Source organism: Callorhinchus milii, unplaced genomic scaffold, assembly GCF_018977255.1.
Source record: "Callorhinchus milii isolate IMCB2004 unplaced genomic scaffold, IMCB_Cmil_1.0 Scaffold3, whole genome shotgun sequence".
Lineage (NCBI taxonomy): Eukaryota > Metazoa > Chordata > Chondrichthyes > Chimaeriformes > Callorhinchidae > Callorhinchus > Callorhinchus milii.
This window is the reverse complement of record NW_024704744.1, coordinates 85,079,053-85,089,939: the sequence shown is the minus strand read 5'-3', so window position 1 is coordinate 85,089,939 and position 10,887 is coordinate 85,079,053. Positions and strand designations below refer to the sequence as shown.

The window sequence follows — 10,887 nt, the reverse complement described above, 5'->3', positions numbered from 1 at the left end:
ATCAAAGTACTTCTCAGGGTGAAGTATAGTGACTAGTGACTGTGTACTACTGCGTTCACTCTTCTCCACAGCACCCTCTCCACCACACTCGATGCCCTTGCCCCCCTCACCTCCCGAACTGCCTCCTATTCCCGATCCTCACCCTGGTTCACCAACCACCTCCGCTCGCTTAAGGGCCACGTGTGGGCTGCCGAATGCACTTGGCTCAAATTCGGCCTAACGGTCCACCGCCACATCTGGCTGGACCTCATCAAGACCTACCACTCCGCTCTCGCCTCGGCCAAATCATCCTTCTATTCCAGTTAATCCTGGAGGTGAAGGGCAACCCCAGGCTCCTGTTCTCCACCACCAACCGTCTCCTCCGCTCTCCCCGCCATGCCTCGCAGATTCTTTCCTCTGATTCTCACTGCGAGAAAATGCTGGACTTACTCGAGTCCAAAATCGAGGGAATCCGCTCAGCTGCCACTGCCCTCCCAACTTCCATCCCCCCCTACCCCCACCCCACACACCTACCCATCTGACAAATACCCATCCCTCCTTCCACACCTTTGAACCTGTCAACCCCTCCTCTGTCTTCACCACTGTAACCTCCATGAAGCCCACTACTCGCCAACATCATTAACCTCTCCCTTTCATCTGGCACTCTTCCTTCCCCCCTCAAGACAGCCATTATCACCCCCACCTTGAAGAAACCTTTCCTTGACCCATCACAGCTATCTAGCTACTGGCCCATCTCAAATCTTCCCTTCCTATCCAAGGTCCTTGAGAGAGCTGTTGCCTCCCAGCTTCGCTCTTTCCTCTCCTCTCACTCCCTCCATGAACCCTTCCAATCGGGTTTCTGTGCTGCCCACAGCACGGAAACTGCTTTGGTCAAGGTCACAAACGACATCCTGACCATATGTGACCAAGGCTCCCTCTGCCTTCTCATCCTCCTCGACCTCTCTGCCGCCTTTGACACCGTGGACCACTCAATCCTCCTCCACCGCATCTCCTTCCACCTCAACCTTCAAAGTTCTGTCCTTGACTGGTTCAGGACCTACCTTACACACCTCCTCCACTTCGTCGCAGCAAAGGGCTTCTCCTCCAGCCCCCGCACCGTCACGTGTGGTGTTCCTCAGAGCTCTGTTCTCGGTCCCCTCCTCTTCACCCTCTACATGCTCCCCCTTGGTGGCATCATCTGCAGACATGGGGTAAATTTCCACATGTATACGGATGACATCCAACTCTACCTCTCTGCGTCCACCCTGAACTGACCGACCGACGTCCTGGCATCCTGACCGACTGCCTCTCCGACATCAAGTCCTGGACAAGGGCCAACTTTCTCCAACTCAACGTCAGCAAGAGCGAGGCCTTCCTGATTGGCTCGCACCAGCGCCTCCGCATCTTAGGCTCTGGCAGCATTAGCCTCCATGACTGCACACTCAACCTCACTAAGCCAGTTAGGAACCTGGTGTCTTGTTTGACCCTAAACTGTCCTTTCTCCCCCACAACCGCGCCATGACCAGTACTGCCTACCACCACCTCCGAAACATTGTCAGACTCCGCCACTGCCTCACCCTTCAGGCTGCCGAAACCCTCACCCACGCATTCGTCACATCAAGGCTCGATTATGGGAACTCCTCCTTCAAAGCCGGTCTCAAGACCCTTCTCTTCGACCGTGCCTTTGGTCGCCCACCCACCTCTCTGCCTTCCCTCACCCCTACACCACCCCTCCCCCATGCTCGGGCCCCGACACCTGAATGTTCAGCGCTTTGGCACGTCTTCCCGACGTGAAAGGCGCTCTATAAATGTAATTTTGTTGTTGTTGTTGTGTAGACCCCCAAGGTGTACAACAGAGTACACAGCTACACAACAATCAGAGCAGGCTTATGCATAGAAATGGTTCAACTCTTACCTGATCAATTTCAGTCATGTGATAGTTTATTTGTTCCCTAGCTCATTTCTGTTCAAAGACGTTTTTTCAACAAACTATGCATTGGAGGTTCACTGGGATGAAAGTGAGAGCTTGCATTTTTATAGGACTTTTATATAGATGAGATGTGAAACTGAGGTCTCGTCTGCCTGTTATATATAGGACTTTTCCTATTAAAATATCCCTAAAAGCTTTACAGGCAAATCACTGTCAAATATAGTGGCTCTTTTTGGAGTGGCAAAAGTGTCATCCAATTTGCACCACAAATAACCATGAGGAAAATAATCATTTCATCTGAAGGATAGCTGGCCAAAACAATTTTTCAGACATTTCATTTGATTGAAAATAATCCTTAAAGCAAATCAAGTCTTGATTCTGACTTTATTTATATAGCAAGCTGCAATCACAACCTTTTTCAATGTTAACATCCAACAGGCCATATATAATCCACCTATGTGTATGCCACTGTTGAGTATTAATAATCAGGAGGTTCTTATGACACCATAAATCATGCAAGTGATTTATGAACATTCACACATACCAAGGTTTGAGTAACTGGTTCAGACTTGCTGCCAGACATTTACTATTTTTATATTACTCAGTGTGTATATTTTAAAATGATAGGTATCAAGAATACAAAACGTGGAATAAACAACACAAGAGAACAAATTGAAAATGACCGCTGGAAGTTAAGAATCTTTGAAAAGCTCCTAACTTTTCCTGAACTGACCTTTACGTTCAAGTCTTCAGTCGAAACCCTCTTACCCGCACTATCCCCCCCTCCCATTTCTCATCTTGCTCGAATTATCCACTGTGTCTCTGTAAAGCACTTTGAGATTTTATCTTACCTGAAAAGTGCTACGTAGATACAAGTTGTTGTCATCAAAGTGAAGTTGTTTAAGTTGTGACATAGGACTTGGACAAAACTGTATGTTGATAACAATAATCCTTATTTGGTATAGCACCTTTCACGTCAGAGCGGCGTCCCAAAGTGCTTCACATGATGTACTGTAAAGTGCAGTGACTACGTGATAGGGTGTGGTGAGGGGAAGCCTATGCCTTAAGTCCAGATAATTGTGTTCAATATTTCTATAGCCTGTTGTTACTCCCAACATTGAGCTCTAATGTCCAACCTTTTCAAACTGAGTTTGATGTGTTTGTTGTGATTTCCGTTTGTGACTATCGTCCAAGTTGGAATATATGATTTACAGAAGGTTCCAAAGAGCAAGAAAAAAGCCAGGACCATATGTCAACATTAATTTAAAAATGGCATGCCTTTAATGGTATCTTAAAAAAAATCTTATGATACCATTAAAGCACTGTTTATTGCAATGCTTTATGATTCCAATTTGCTGCAGCTAGAACTACTTTACAAGGTGTCAGGATGGCTCAGTTGGTAGCATTCTTGTGTGAGAGTCAGAAGTTTGTGTGGCTTCAAACCCCACATCTGGATTTTGAGCTCATAGTCTAGACCTGTCAGAGGTGCTGTCCTTTGGAGAGATGTGAAACTGAGGTCTCGTCTGCCTGTTCAGGTGGGACATTCAAGATCTCAAGCCACTGTTCAAAATGAGCTTTCTCCAGGTGCCCTGGACCACAGATAAAATTGGTCATTCACATCACAGCTGTTTGTGGGGCATTGCTGTGTGTAAATTGGCTGCCACGTTCACCTACAATATACACAGTAACTCCACTTTAAATTGTATAGCATTTTGAGATATCTCAATGATGTGATAAGGTGTCCCATCAAATGCAAGGTTATAACAACAACTTGCATTTATATAGCGCCCATCACGCCAGGTAGCGTCTTTGAGCGCTACAACAATTATATCATCAACAACTTAGTGGCAATTTCCACACAAATGATGTGCATCATGCACCAATTCTCTGCAGTAGCCAGACACATGTGGCCACAGGTGGCAAAAAATGTTACTTAAATTGTGTTTTTGACAAGTATTATTTTGGAAAAGCTTGACCAACGTGCACAAGAGTGTTCAGGAAACAGTGGAATTCAGGAACCAAGGAAACCCCTCTTCTCTTGACCCCTATGACTCACTCTCCAGTGATCCAGAGTTCTGTACCTTGACATTTTGGTTTGTTTGTCCAGTGTGTTTACCTGTATTATCTAATACGAACAGTGGACCACTTTCTCTGCAGATTGCATTCTTTATGACTGTAACTTCCTTCTGTACAAATAAGGAGACCAGGAAAACACAAGCATTCATTAATGTGGTGAGTAGGCTTCGTTGGTGACTGTACCTGACTTACCGAGTAATGACCTTTACCCTGCATCAGTGCCAGCTGTTCACAAGCAACAAGGCTGAACACACCACTAGAAAGGCGTTAAACAGGAGAAGGTGGCCACTTGCTGCTGTATTTGTAAAAGGTATGAATGAGTTCTTTCATCCAACAATTTATATTTTGTGTTTCTTAACCTTAAAGCTGTTGTCTTTAAATTTAGAAATCTGTAAAGTTGTGGAGAATTCTTTCATTTGGACTTAATTTGGAAGCTGCTTTACTACAGTTCTTAAAACAAACCTGGGATCGATAGCTTTCAAACTAAGGTCACATATAAGAAATTTGCAAAACTTTGGATGATAATACATTTCGGACAATGGCTGTATGCCTAAAACCATGAAAGATTTAGTGTTGTTTGGCTCACCTTGCTTTATTGATGGACAAATTCTCAATTCTTAAAAGTTGACAAAGGGAAGTGAATGAGAAAAAAATAGCTGAACATCTTCAAAAATGAACAAAAACAAAGTGTTTATTAAAAATTGCAAACTACAGAGCATTTTAAGGGGAACTTTACCTCGGAAGCTGCCAAGTGAGTTTTGGCACAGGAGAAGCGGGCCTGATGGAAGGAGTGACTATTATTTTAGCAATAGTAGCAAAATATCAAAGCTTTTATCAGTCGTCTCTCCTCTACCCATTCATGGTCCACAGCTTCTACACTAGCAGTGATTTCCCCTCAAGTGTGCAGTGACCTGTAATAGAGTCCCAATGCACTTGCTCCTTCAACCCAATACAGATAAGTAGGTATCACTTGGCCCAGTTGGTAGCATTCTTACCTCTGATCCAGGTTCAAACGCCAGGTCAGCACTTTGGGCTTGCAGTCTAGACTGACACTACTTATCAGTAATTTAGGAAGTGCAGATGAAGCTTTAAACCTATTAAGATGCCACAATACTCTTCAAGAAGAGAAGGGACTTTCCCTCAGTGTCCTGCCCAGCAATCTCCCAAATGAATAGGTTATTCCCTTCATGGTTATTTGTGGAAAACTGCTGTGTGAATAAACAGTCACTACACGTTACAGGCATTTCCAGTCAAGTGCTTTGAAATGTTTTGAAATTATATGCACTATGTCGAATACAAGGCAGATTTTTTTATATAAAGTGAGAATTATGTTCACTTTGTTATAATATTTATAACAGAGACCCTAAATAGGTATTTAATTTGCGTGATTAACCCTTTAAGGTCTGAATCAATATTACAATGTTTAATATAGATTTGATATGACAATTATGACAATCAATCTATTACCACATTAAACAGTATGAAATATTGAATTTTTCAATAAGATTACAGCGGGGGGTGGAGGAGAGAATCTGTTGCTGTGTTTCCATGTTCTGAACAATTAGTATAATAGGCAAATTATAATAAGGGGCGCTATAAAAATGCAATTTGTTGTTGTTAAACTTACACAGTGCTTTTAAAATATCAATGGAGAGAATTTATAAATTCAAAGAATCCAGGTAACTCCCATGTCTAGAGCTATTATGAAAGAACATCAAATTAATAAAGTTTCATGCCTCTACATTTCTTCTGGAAAACCTAATAATCATTTTCAGAAATACCTGGAAAGACAATATAGGAGATAGTTTTCAAGACCAGTTCTGAAGGAGTTAAAGGATTTGTTTGATACTGTGTTTTATGACCTTATTTAATGATTGTAATAGCTTGTACCAGGTACAGGGGTTGCAGGTGATAGGTAGCCACGGAACTGCTTTGGTCATCCCTCCAATCGATTAGCTGTTTAAATATTAGCTCTTGTTGACACATCTAGAGGCTGAAAACTCCATTGTGTTCTCAAAGCAATGCTGTTTGATATGCTAATTCAGTTAAAATATTAGTCAAAGTCTCGTTTGTGTTTCTCACGTTGAAATATATGCCTTTTACCCCTTTCTAGAACGGCTGGTTCGGCACAATCATCGAACATTTAGAAGTCATATTTTGTGAGGGATTCCTGGCTTGCAAGGTATTAAATACTATTTTACGAATAATTTTGATAAGATAGGCAGATCAGAATGTCAGGTGTTATGCTGAGATTGTTGCAATGAACGTGTAAGTTACTTCCTATGAGGGGGGGGAGGTGGTGGGAGGGGAGAGGTTTCTGAATATTACCTTCATATAGTTGTGAGTTCAAGCTGCTTGATGGACCTTTCAGCTGTCCATGCTGGCAGTTTAGTCGCAATGCTTGAAGAGCGCAACGTTGTGAGAGGCCCTGTGCTTTAATGGGACATTGACCCAATAGTGAGGTAATCCTGCCACTCTATAAATCATTGGTGAGACCATATTTAGTGTACTGTGTACAGTTCGGGTGCCGCGGTCCAAAAAGGTTATTGGAGAAATCGTGAAGATAGAGAAGGGCAACCAAAACAATTGAGGAAATGGAAAGACTGAACTATGAGGAGCAACTAAGTAAATTGGGCATGTTCACGCTGGAAAAGAGAAGATTGAGAGGTGACATGATCGCTGTCTTTAAGATTCTAAAGTGGCAAAACAATATAGATCATGACAGGCTATTTCAACTTATCCAGAATAGTAAAACTAGAGGATATGGCCTGCGATTGAATGGGGGTTAATTCAGAATAAATCTACTCAAACACTATTTCAGTGAGCGAATAGTGAACCTGTGGAATAGGCTTCCTGGGGAGACGGTTGAAGCAGGAAGTGCTGATTCTTTTAAACACAGATTTGATAGTTTTCTTTCAGCAAATAACATTATAGGATATAGTACATAGGTAGTTTGGGACATATGTGCATGCAACCATTAGGAAGGTGGAAGGAGAACTAGATGGACCTTGGTCTTTTTTTGTCTAGCATTTCTTGTGTTCTTATGTAAGTATCTACTTGTTCAGTAGAAGTTAAAGTTACCATGGTACTAATTGAATAGAAAAGGACATTTCACCCGATGTCATGGCCAACAATCCTGCAAATAAAGCTCCACGAATGTTTGTGGGACACTGTTGTACATAATTGGCTGCTGCATTTTGCCCACAAAATACGTAGTCTTATACTTTAAAGTGAATACCATTTATAATATATTCTTTGAAGCGCTTTGAAACGTTTCAATGATGTGATAAAGCGCTATATCAAACACAAAGATTATTATCATATTAATATTGCTCTGCTCATATTGGTTGACAAGTCCCTACAAAATACACAGTCACTACACTTGCCAGAAATTACTGGTAAAATGCTTTCACAACATTTCAATAAACAGGCACAAAGTCAAATGCTATTGTTATAATGATGATTATTATAATAAATTATTTTATTGTTTCCATAGTCCTTAAAAGAAAACAGGATTTAGACTGAACTTTACAAGTTTTTTCCACAATTCTGCGCCATTTTAAATTTTGTATTTTGTAGAAAAATGCCTAATTTGACCTTCAAGCTAAAACTTTCAGGGTGCTTCTATAATTACTCTGCCCTACAGCCATTTTGCATTGCCTTTAAAAAGGCTGAGAATTTCCAGTTTGCAAGCCAGAAATTAATTTATTAAATGTTAATAAGCAAATTATATGAGCGTCTAATATTGTAATTACGGTGTTAGTGCTTATAAGGGAGCTAGTGGAGTGATATCAAGTGTGCTACAAGATAAATTAGTTCCAATCTTATTTTTAGAATAAAGGAGTACTATCGTCAGCACCCCTTGTAAATGCCAGCTGCAACAAATTACTAATATTACGTAGAGTGAGAGGATGAATTAAGATTAGCAGAGATATTATAATTAACCCAGAGTGATTTGACTTTCAAGTACATATTAATTCAGCTGTCTCAACTTCTGAACTCAATCATTTTAATACTAGTGTTGTTCGTGCTTCTGTGTAACTGTCAGCACAAAACCAAGCCTTTGATGAGACAATAGTAATAGGAAGAATTTTGATCCATGCATTTGATATAGCACTTTACCACGTCAACAAAATGTCTCAAAGTAATTTGCAGCACTTACTGTAGTGTAAAGTATAGTGAATGTGCACTTGAAGGCTTAAAGCAGAAGCTAATTTGGATTGTTGGCCAGGACACCGGGAGAAACTCCATTCCCAACTTTATAGCCAAATCAGTTGAGTTAAATTTTACACAAGTCATAATCAATTGTACAGAGCACTGGTCATGTACTGTGTACAGTTTTGGTCACCACAACATAACATAACATGACATAACATGTAGGAGCAGGAGTAGGCCATTCGGGTTGCTCAGGCCCTTGAGCAGTTCAGAGAAGAGTAAAGATCTCTAGTGTTAGAGAAATTAGTTATAAACAATGATTAGGCAAGTTAGGGCTCTTCAGCTTTGAAAAGAGATACCTCGGAGGGGACCTTATAGAAGTATATCTGATTTTAAATGGTATTGAGAAGGTAAACCTGAAATATTTTCAGGTAGACCGCAGAACAATAGGACACAGATTCAGGGTATCAAAAGCAAATTTCAGGACGAACACCAGAAAGTATGTCTTTACTCGGAGAGTAATTTATGACTTGTTTAAGAGACAATTTGATGCTGTGATAGGAGTAAGGTTGGATTTCTGGAAGGGAGGATGAAATGAGCCAAAGGGCCCCAATCATCCAAACAGCTCTTGTGAGATAATCTTGGGCTCTTCAGCATTCAAAGGAGACATCTCAGAGGGGCATAAATTTAATTATTTGAGCTGGTGGTGTAATCATTTCCTACTTTTGTAAGAATTTCCAGTAGAGGTTTACCATTTAACATTCGGTTATTAGAACATGAAGTTTTTTTGCTGCAAGTGGCTACTGAAGCTGAGACCATAACATTTGAAAGGTAATTGAATAGACATTTGAAGAGGGACAATATAAATGGAAATTGGGAAAGAGCAGGAAATTGCAATTAGTGGTGTTAACTGCGCAAAAAATATAAAATATAAAAATATATATATATATATATATAAAGAATGATGCCCACTGGTAATCATTTGCTGACCCACAGGAACCCTGGCCCAAAAGTAGGTGATGTCAGAGAAGAGATTCCTGAGATCAATGTGATACTCTTCCAGTTACTGGCAAGACCTGCCATTAAGACTCCATTTGCAAATTATTATATATTATCATCAGGTATTATCACAATATCATCTATGCTGTTATGCAACTGGCAGGGTGTGAGAGGGGACCAGGATACTCTTCCTTCTGATATATTCATGAACCTGTAGGGAATTGCTTCCCCTCACTTTCCAGAAACCTGTGGGGGAATGAATGCCTCCTACCCTACCCAGTGACTTGGCCAATATCAGGAACCATACGGAATGCAAACCACATGATAGCCCTTCTGCGACTAACAGAAGTAGAGTATAATGTATTGGCAAAACAGTGTCTATATGTAATTCTCTGCCCCCTGTTAGCATGCTTCATTGATTTACTACTACAAACAGTATAAATGGAAAACACGCACACACACACACACAAAGATCATTCTCACTATATCCAGGATACTAGGCCAACAACAAGACTTATCATCTTAGTAAGTTAATGAGTCACACACTGATGGTTAGTGATTATGAATTCTAGAGTTACATTACCATTTAAGATTAGCAATTTAATTCTTTGATTTAAAACAGGGCAGAAAGAGATTGATTACCTTTGATAAAGGTGAGACTGGATCACTTCATTTGATTACCTGCCACTTTGATTCACTTCAAAAGAAACACTGATCAGAGTGACAAAAAAAAGACAGATTTTCATGCAGAATTTCTGGATATTGTGCATGTCTTTTTGAAAGAAGAAATGGAATCAGCATCAATCCACCTATTAAAAATACATATTCTTTTGCAGTTTGGTACATAAAGGAATTGTAGACTCCGAGCAAGATTGCAGTGACCCTTCGAGGACAATGGAGACCCTGACCACATTTTTCAGATGGTACCTGTACGCTATTCACGGTTATTTCTGTGAGGTGATGTTCACAGCTGCATGGGCGTTCGTTGAAAGTGCAAACTGGAAATTTCCTGGGATCACCAGTGTGTGGTCTTTGTTTATTTATGGCACAGGAATCCTCATAATTGAGAAAATGTACCTTTACCTTTGGAGAAGGTGCAACATCCTAACCAGGTGTCTCATTTATACACTCTGGACGTACATTTGGGAGTTTATGACTGGTTTTACCCTCCGACAGTTTAATGCCTGCCCGTGGGATTATTCTGCCTTCCGCTGGAACTTCATGGGGCTAGTCACACTGGAGTATGCGTTGCCATGGTTCCTTGCCTCAGCAATTGCAGAGCAGATGGTCATTAAAAACACTTTACGGTTGCGCCTCGATGGATCGGGAGATCCTGGTACAAACCGCACAATGTGCACCAAGAATACTAAGCACAAAAAAGTCCAGTAAGATGTGTAACTCACTTGCTGTGTTTAGGAGTTAGCTATGGTTTTTACATCAGTGTTCTACGTGATAGGGCACTACATCAAATGTAATTCTTCTTATTATGTTGTAATATTTAAAATATATATTACTTTTGTAAATTGATTTAAAAAGAGATTAAGGGTCATTCTCTTTGGATTTCAAAAGTTATGCTATACTGGATAAGGATGGGGACGGGGAGAGAGGTGGAAGAAGGGATGGGAGTGTTATCTCATATCAATCACCAAAACAAAACAATCGATCTTTTCTTATTTGTGTGTCAACCTGGCTCAGTTGGTAACACTTTTGCCTTTGACTCAGAAAGCGGGTGGGTTCAAGCCCCATTA

General features: G+C 40.8%; 1 long non-coding RNA gene across 1 annotated transcript; it reads left to right on the top strand.

Annotated features, from left to right (window-relative positions):
• The first annotated feature begins 4,214 nt into the window (after positions 1-4,214).
• On the top strand, positions 4,215-10,622 carry LOC103177993. The gene is made up of 3 exons (XR_487791.1): positions 4,215-4,295; positions 6,099-6,167; positions 9,976-10,622. It is a non-coding gene; the product is annotated as an uncharacterized LOC103177993 (long non-coding RNA).
• Positions 10,623-10,887: the final 265 nt, after the last annotated feature.